The sequence below is a fragment of the Ascidia mentula genome, chromosome 5 (assembly GCF_947561715.1).
Source record: "Ascidia mentula chromosome 5, kaAscMent1.1, whole genome shotgun sequence".
NCBI lineage: Eukaryota > Metazoa > Chordata > Ascidiacea > Phlebobranchia > Ascidiidae > Ascidia > Ascidia mentula.
Window position 1 is genome coordinate 12,630,144 of NC_138570.1, and position 9,149 is coordinate 12,639,292.

The 9,149-nt window shown below is 41.4% G+C and overlaps 1 pseudogene; it reads left to right on the plus strand.

The window, feature by feature from the left end:
* Positions 1-3,292: 3,292 nt before the first annotated feature.
* On the plus strand, positions 3,293-4,866 carry LOC145902930 (ribonucleoside-diphosphate reductase subunit M2-like; annotated as a pseudogene).
* Positions 4,867-9,149: the final 4,283 nt, after the last annotated feature.

Sequence of the window (9,149 nt, forward strand, 5' to 3'; positions counted from 1 at the left end):
GGAACAACGGTATTTGTGACGTAACAGCGGTACATAGTTTGACGTCAAATTATCAATACATCACATAACATAGTGACGATGTAACACTCCCCCGAAAATGTGGGAATAACATGAAACATTTTACAATTACAACGCCAATATCGTGCGTTTCGCGGCGAGAAATCAGTGTCCGAAGGTATCTTCAGAAGACCGAGCAGTTAACCCGGAGTTCATCTAGCAACCCGAGCTGACATCGCTCGGAAAGTGCTCATCAGAACAAGTACAGTGCGAACTTTTCCATTTTCACCAAATAAGTGCACTTTCATCCGGTGAGGCGTCGGTGTACAGGTCAGATTTCCACCGGGCCACCAGAGAAATCGAAGTGCATCGCGATCACGGGTTCCACCCGAACCTGGTGGAACATTGCCTCGATATCGTTAATCAAGGCAACTGGCTGACAGCGAAACGGGTTAGCACGCCAACCAAACTGTTTACAAAATCAGGACCTTGCATCAGTGCGTCGTTCAGTTAGACGCTTCTGCTACGGGTAGCACAATCAAAGACCACACGAAGCTTGTCAGGTTTGTGTGGGTTAAATACTGGGTGGTGCGGCAGGTACCAGCAGATGCGATTATTTGTCACGGCCTTGTTGTCGGGAATTTCTTCAGCGTATCCTTTGGATATGTACGCTTGCACCGTGTCTACATATCCCTTGCGCAGAACATCGTTGCTGGACAATCGTTTTTACAAACCGACCAGTCGCTTTTCCGCCCTCTGGCGGCTGGGTGGCAACTTTTTGATTCCAGGTCTCCAGGGTAATGGGAGATCAAAATGTACATCTTGATGCTTCACCGATGCCTTCATCATGTCATAAACAATTCGATCTTCCCTTGGATGTGGGTATGTCGAATACTGATGTCCCGTCGCCAAAGTCGCTCTTCCACAAACACTCTATATCTCCTGTTGGAACATGACTTGTGCAACCTTTAGAAAATGGACATGTGCTTCGCCCATTGCAGACGAACCAAGTGCGGGACCAAAGAGTGACCAGCCAAGAGTTATCTTTACAGCACAAGGGATTCTATTCGGCGACACAGCTATTTTGTCGATAGATAGCACTTCCGGCAACAACAACGGATCTCCGTCATCGAACGGCATGACGGTGAAAGATACAGTGGAGCCTTGGTATACTCGCCACACCTCGTACTGTGCCCACGATAGGTAACATTGATGAACGTTATAGTACATTTGCTATAGCTTGCAATGTGTCCACGATAGGTAACTTTGTTAAACGTTGGGGTAGTGACGCCACACCTCGCACTGTGCCCACGGTAGGTAACATTGATGAACGTTAGAATACATTCGCTATAGCTTGCAATGTGTCCACGATTGGTAACTTTGTTAAACGTTGGGGTAGTCACGCCACACCTCGCACTGTGCCCACGGTAGGTAACATTGATGAACGTTAGAATACATTCGCTATAGCTTGCACCGCGTGTCCACAATAGATAACTTTGTTAAACGTTAGGTTAGTCACGCTATACCTTGCACTGTGTCCACGATATAGGTAAGTAGTATTCTAAGGGAAAGCTGTCACGGTAGTCATAAACCCGCCTGAGTGAGCAATCATGATGAGTGTTGCTTAGTGATGATGCTACACCATTTCACGTGCTAAGTTAAGGTCGCTGTAAGGTCAGCGCTCTGGTGTCTGTTTGTTTATGATCACTTGATCTCTCTCTCTCCCTCTCTCTCTCCCCCTCTCTCTCTCTCTCTCTCTCCTCTTTCTCAATCACGTAGAGGTCAACACAAGTTCACACTTCGAACAATTATAGTTGTTTGCGTTAATTTCCCACTGCGAATTCCTTGCGTCTCAGCAAAAATTCACATCTCGGTGAATGTCTTTTGTGTTCATTCGCTTCCCAATTAAAAAGTCCACGACCACAGTAAAAGAATTTCACCTGTAACAATTACAATATCAAATTACTCCGTGTCAAAACACAGCTTTATATTTAAAATAATATGTGCTTTTGCTTGGTCACAGTGATTTCAAGTCAGAACGCCGATGGTTGTTTGTTTATGATCTGTCGCTGTGTGTGATTGTTAATTTGGACGACGCAGGTCATAAAAATCACTCGAGCGATTCAAACTTGGAATTCCAAACGAATTGATTGGACGTTCAACAGAGTCCACACTGTGTTTTCGAGCTGGACGATCAGTTTATAACGATGAAAGTTGAAGCCGACTCTGATCAAAACGATCACATATATTTAAAAAGTACAATTACTTTAAGTTACACCGAGCATGACGTCCTGATACCTTTGGCTGATTGATAATCTCGAGTGCAGTACGGTGGTATGAAAGGGAAAAGTGTTAATTGTTCTCTTCTCTTTAATCTGGAGCGGGCGTGGACACGAATGTTTGGCTCTTTCGATTTGCCTGGGAGCATTTGTTTGACCGGTAAAAAATGTGCGATATTAAATCAAATCATTTTTGAAAAAAAAAAACGCCAACGCCAACTTGATTCTCAGAACGTTTCCTTTGATCCACATCGACAGACCTTAACGTCTCGAGGACAGTCCAAACGTGGTGGTCATGACTTTTTTAAATAATGGAAAGAAGGTTCCCAAGAGGGTAGTTCAAAAAAGAAAACTCCCAAGCGTATAACATGGTAGGTGGAAGCGTTGTAATTAGCTTCGTAATAAAACAGCGAAAGAAAATTTCCCCAGCGAAAAGAGGGTAGGTGAAAAAGAAAGCTCGCAAGCGAACAAGAGGGTAGGTGGATGCGTTGTAATTAGCTTTAGTTGCTTGCGTTCTAATTAGCATCACAGCGACATGCGAACCAAACTTAATATTACAAATGGACGTTCAAATAAGAGTTCACACTGCGTATTGTTTAACTATGGAAGTCAGAGCACACACTGTGCTAGTCTTGACGCGGCGCTGTGGGAAAATTGTTAGTTGTTCTGTTCTGTTCTTCTGTCTTATCCGAGGCGGGTGTGGGCACTTGGCGGGTGTTTTTCTTCGACCCGGCTGGAGCCTTTTTTCCGTTTTTGATACTGCTGATTGATTTATGGGGTTATAGTGAAAGCACGCGCTGTTTTATTTATGTTTATTTGGTCCAGACGAAGCACCGCACAATGCGTTTTCGAGCTGGACTATCATGCAGCTTCGTAAAAGAACCAGTGAAAAGAGAGTAGGGAAAGCGTTATATGCCGCTTTGTAATAGCACAACGAAGGAACAACCACCAGCGAAAAAAGCGTAGGTGAAAAAATAAGCTCCCAGTAAGCAAGTAGAGGGTAGCTGCATAGCGTGATGAAGACCAACATGATGGCATGCAACTCTAATATTCCTTGCGAAATTCAAGTCAACAAAATCAACGAGTTGAAACAAGAAACGGTAAGTTGGTTTACTCTTGAACTTGCTACTTCAGTTTTTTTTTGTTATTGTAAATCTCATGCTGTAAAAACTAAACGGACTTAAAACATAACTACGATTTAGATATTGTTTATTGTTTTGTAGAGCGACAGGGATATTGGGCCATTGCTTCGTGACAACCCACGACGATTTGTCATCTTTCCCATTCAATATCATGACATATGGAGAATGTACAAGAAAGCAGAGTCTTCCTTTTTGACAGTGGAAGAGGTGCAATAGCTTGGATTGCTTGCAGCAAGATTCTTATGTTAAATTAAGTCTGTAAAAGGGCGTATTTACTTTTGACAACATCTTGTACTTACCACCAGTTTTCTTGCAGAACCAAACTTGGTAGTCTCCTACAACAATTTCCTGTATTCGAAAGGTGGATTTGTCGAAAGACATTGTGCACTGTGAAGGTTTAAAACCCAATGAAAGAAAATTTATCACCTATGTTCTGGCATTCTTTTCCGCTTCCGACGGGATAGTTAATGAGAATCTCGTAAGTTACTCAAATACCACAAACAAATTTCAACGAGCTTGGATGGTTTGGTAAAATGAATTGTTACAATTAGGTCGAACGTTTCGCTCAAGAAATACAAGTGACTGAAGCCAGATTTTTCTGTGGCTTGAAATTGCAATTTAGAATATTCATTCGAAGATGTACTCTCTTGTGATCAATACTTATGTACGAGACAGTCAAGAGAGGTAGGCAATGTAGTTTAGATAATTCACATTAATAAGATGATAGTTTTTTCAATAATGTTGCCCTGTTTTGTAAATTCCTAATAGGCATTTTTTTTATGTAGACATGTTCTGCAACACCACCATAGTTTTGTAAGCCTAACATCAATCGTCAACCTTTTATCTAAAAATTACATTTCGTTTACCAATATTTTGTACTGTTCAACGCGATCGAAACTATGCCATGTGTTGGCAAGAAGGCTGAGTGGGGCCTCAAGTGGATAAATGACCAACAGTCAACCTGTGCAGAGCGAGTGATTGCATTCGCTGCGGTGGAAGGCATTTTCTTCAGTGGTTCCTTTGCTGCAATATTCTGGCTGAAAAAAGATGCCTCAATCCTGGTCTTACCTTTTCCAATGAACTCATCAGCCGTGATGAGGTTTGTATAAATGTTCAAGGTTACCATGTCAGGGGGGGTATGTGATGGTCGAATTATATTTCTGTGAATTGGTGTAGCAATATATGAAAATTACCGAAATGTACGTTTTTAGGTTTTCAAATCCGAAAACCCGTTCGATTTCATGGAGTTGATCTCACTCGAGGGAAAAACCAACTTCTTCGAAAAGCGCGTCGGCGAATATCAGAAAGCTGGAGTGATGGCAAAATTGGAAGACATGAAACACCACAAAATCAGACGTGATAAACCAGACTTTCAAACGATCGACCAGTCGAAAAACCAACTTGATTGTTTATGTCATTTTACGGCGTTAATTCAAAAAAAAAAATAATTTAATGGCAAAGATATATCATTGTAATTTTTGGGAACAATCTTTGGCTATAAATCACGTTTGAGTTTTATTCAGTTACCTACAACCTTTTGTACTATTTTTGTATAAAATTAAATCAATGCAGTGTGTCTTCTTAGTTTCGAAACATTACAATGACATGTCGTAGCCATCAATTTTAAATAAATGTTTTCTTTTGAATTAACGCAGTAAAAACGACATAAACCACCAAGTTAAGTGGTCCTACATATGTCTGAATTAACAAAACGTCCACAAGAAAACAGTTTACTTAAAGAACGCATTTTACCTTGGTTCACAGGAGTTTTTAACCGATGCTATGCCAGGCCGTGCACTTAGTATTATGCTTGCTGACATAATGTCAAACAAGAGCAACTTTGTCGTCCTTGTGTTTGCATACCTCTGTGTGGGTTTCACCGCACAATGCTCTATGCCCACGCCACCTTGTGGAACGAAGTTTTTGTTTGGACGACGTAACTGTTGCGACATATTGTACATGTGGCAACATATATACCAGAGTTTTGACAGTTAAGCGCTTGATGAAGTTGGTGGTTTCCGTTTAATGTGATCAATTTCGAGGTTCCATTGACAATTCATTTGGTGCCTACTCGATTGCCGCATATACAGCAGCCTCCACACGACTGTGATCGTCCAGTCATATAGGTGCATTACCACACCTATGAGCAATCTCACGGTAATTGAATGCTTCCCAACGATGCTGTTGTAAAGTACCGACTAGTTTATTCTTATTCCAAAAAGAAATCTTTTGCTTATTCTGAATCGCAATAAGGGCCCCCACCTGGTTATACCCGGTGGTACATCAATTTTAATAGCGGCATTTCTAGGTTTTTGCAAAACATATTTTGATGGTACGTCATCTATATTACCCGATGCCACAACGTCTTCATTTATACCTTTGTAGTATTCGAATCGCTTTTTGAAAACGCCTGTTGTCCAATTCTTTTGATACGTGTTCTATCTTTTTAGGTAGCACGATTTAGCTGTTGCAACATTGTGCCGTAGTATTCTAGAATATAGGCGACAGAAAAATAGCGCAACGCCATGGATTTAAATTTAAATCGCTTTAAAGTGCGTTTCTGGTTCCACGCAGTGCTTACGACTTACTGCGCTATTTTCAATGCACCGTTGACCGTTATCGCTGATAAATAATGCCCTCGATTTCTCAGTTGTTTATGGGGATATTGTAAATAGTCATGCACGCCAGTTAACCGTGTTCTATCTTATGCTGCTAATCTATACGAACTGACTCGACGTGTTGCATTATCCTGATGTTTTGTTTGCCAGCTGAGCGAATCGTGAAGAATTGTAATTATGAATGCAATAATACTGTAGAGAACAATCGTGTGCCCAAGTTCGTTATCAAGACAAGGAGGTCTGGAAGACCCCGTTGCCCCCGGGTTAACCCATACTAGGATTCATATGCTACAAGCGCTGCCCAGGGACTGTTATAGGAAGCGGCCATTGCTCACATTTTGGCACCATACGCCTATTTATTTCCATGTATTGCCCTTTTTCGCACCGCAATGCTTGGACCCCCGACTTATGAAGCGAATAATTCGATTATGTATATTTGTTTGCAATTAGATACTTACGAAACAAGATACTTCGTTCTCCGCCTTTGGGCATAGAATTCATTTGCTGGGCTTTGCGCTTAACACTATTTTATACTTGTCTAACAAGCTTTGTCGTCCTTATGGTTGTTTACCTTAGGGTGGGCTTCACCCCATATTGCGCAAAACTATATATTTAGTTTGGTAGACATAATTGTCGCCACGTATAACGTATAGGCCATATGTGGTGGAATATCTGCCGTAGTCTCGACAGGTGAGCACCTTCAGCAGGTAATTTCCATACGATGTTGTCAAGTCAGAGGTTTTCGTAGCCATACATTTATCGCCTCCTTGATTGCCAGTGAGCGCCCACACAGCAGTAAAGTGTTAGTCAAAGGTGCGTCTTCTGGTAGTTGGCAAGTATACTTCTCAACGTTGCTGGGTTTATTATAAGTAATCATCACTCTGGGTTTAAGTCGCTTTACCTTCTTCGTGAGATATACAAGTTTTGCGAAAATTTTTGGATAAATTCCATTGCCGTTCTCCTGCCTCTGAGCGTGTCCGGAGAAGTGGGAAATTTTTATTAAGACTTCGGAGACAGCTGCTCGTACTGATGTTGTTATATTGTTATAAAAGGGAAACACATCTGCTGCAATGATACCGATTTCTTTTTCGTTCTTCTTGTTCTTTTTCCATCATGTTGCTACATATTCTGCATATTGGGTATAGTGTCGCAGCAGGGATATCCACAATTGTAACTGTTTGCAGTTTTTTGCAGTAAGATATTTATGCGATAAGGTGGCTGTACACAGGATCCGTTTCGGTCCGTTTTCGTTCGTATGCGTATACGCGCGTAAAAATTCGCTCCGTCGCCTTCCGACAGCGTATTTACACAGAATGCGTAAGGCCTGGTCCACACAGAAACTGTCGCGAACGTAGCGTACGCCCTGGCTTCCACCCAGAGAGAAAAACTTTGGGCTGGCGAGCTCGCGCGCTAGCGAAAAGAAAAAATCGGCGTCCTTGATGGTTCGGGACGAAAATTCGTTCCGTTTACATATATAATCTGTCGGTCCGTTTTCGCATGCGATTTACGCACGTTAACGCATTCTGTGTACATCCACCTATATGCGTAATACGCGAAGTAATGTGTTGGGCCTGACATCCGGCGAAAGCCATTAACGATTGGATTAATTCCGACCGTACAAAGGATTGTGTTCACAGAAATGACAGACAAAGTCTTTAAGCATAACATCTCACATTTCACATGAAGTTGTAGTGGTTAAAATTTAGCATCACAATTTTTATCAGTTTTTCAAATACTTTCCTTTCTATTACTTTTCTTTTCAATACCATCTTATTTAGTTTAAGTAGGCTACTGCGCATTTGGATAGGGAGTTTGTTACAAATGTGTAATTCTCTTTTTACTTTCCGCAACTCCGATTCGACCAGTTCTGTTAAAACTGCTGTTTCTTCTCATGTAGTTTAGTAGGCTACTGCGCATTTGGATTGGGAGTTTGTCACGAATGTGTAATTCTCTTTTTACTTTCCGCAACTCCGATTCGACCAGTTCTTTTAAAACTGCTGTTTCTTTATTTAGTTGGACCTCAACTTGGGCGATAGTGGTTGGGAATCTTTAATTTAGACGAAAGAAAATTATTTTTCTACTTGTGTGGTTGATCGTGAAGCAAAAGAAAAATTTAATCTCCGTGCTGCAGCGTGAATGAGTTGCTTTGATGGAACTAAGTCTGCTTTGCGAGTTCTTTACTTTTACCAACTGATGTGACTCCGAGAGCAGACTTACTTTTGTAAAAAGAAAAATACGTTTAAGCAAGTGCCAGTTAGTTGGGTTGAGTGTCAGGTAACACAGCATTTGTAGTAAGGTGCGAATAATAAAGGTCTGTCGTCGAGCTGAATGCCAGAAAGCTGTGGGAGTTCTGCAGAAAAACAAAACTCCGTCTGCATCTTTCGTCTCGTCTGCGTTCTAGGTGTATGGGAAATGAAGTCGGGAAACATGCGTGCCACAGTGCCAACAACAAATTGTGAATTTTTGTTAAAAGCAAAAACAAAATTGTTAAAAGGTTAAATTTTTCCTTTATTTCAAGATCAACCACACAAGTAAAAGAAAGTTTTTCTTTCGTCTAAATTGAAGATTCTGGAGACCTAGCGCAAGTTAAAAGACGTAACGAAAGCGAGATAACTATATCGATGGCGTCAGAAAGACGGAGTGTAAATGTAAAAGAGTAGAAAGCAGTTTCAAAAGATAAACAATGTGGAGCCAATAATATGAATTGTGTATAAGCTGCAGACAGATGGCCACTGTTTCGACCTAAAAGGTCTCATCAGTGCAGCTGGTGTGACTATAAGACGACTCTGCTCACCAGTTGCACTGATGAGACCTTTTAGGTCGAAACAGTGGCCATCTGTCTGCAGCTTATACACAATTCAAAAGATAAAAAGTTTAAACAAAATATTAAAATGTTTCGAATTATGACAAGCCGAATTCCCTTCCCCACCGAACAAGTGTTTTCTGAAAACTGATTCATGCGCTCGCAGTTATCCAAGTTCTCCACATAAAAAGTCGTCCATCGTGGCATGCTCTTCTTCATATTTGTTGCTTGGACGTGGACGCGGATGCGTCCATCTTGCGCCGCGATTTCAGGGAAAACTTGTGTGGAATAGACGTATAGTCAATCGTCG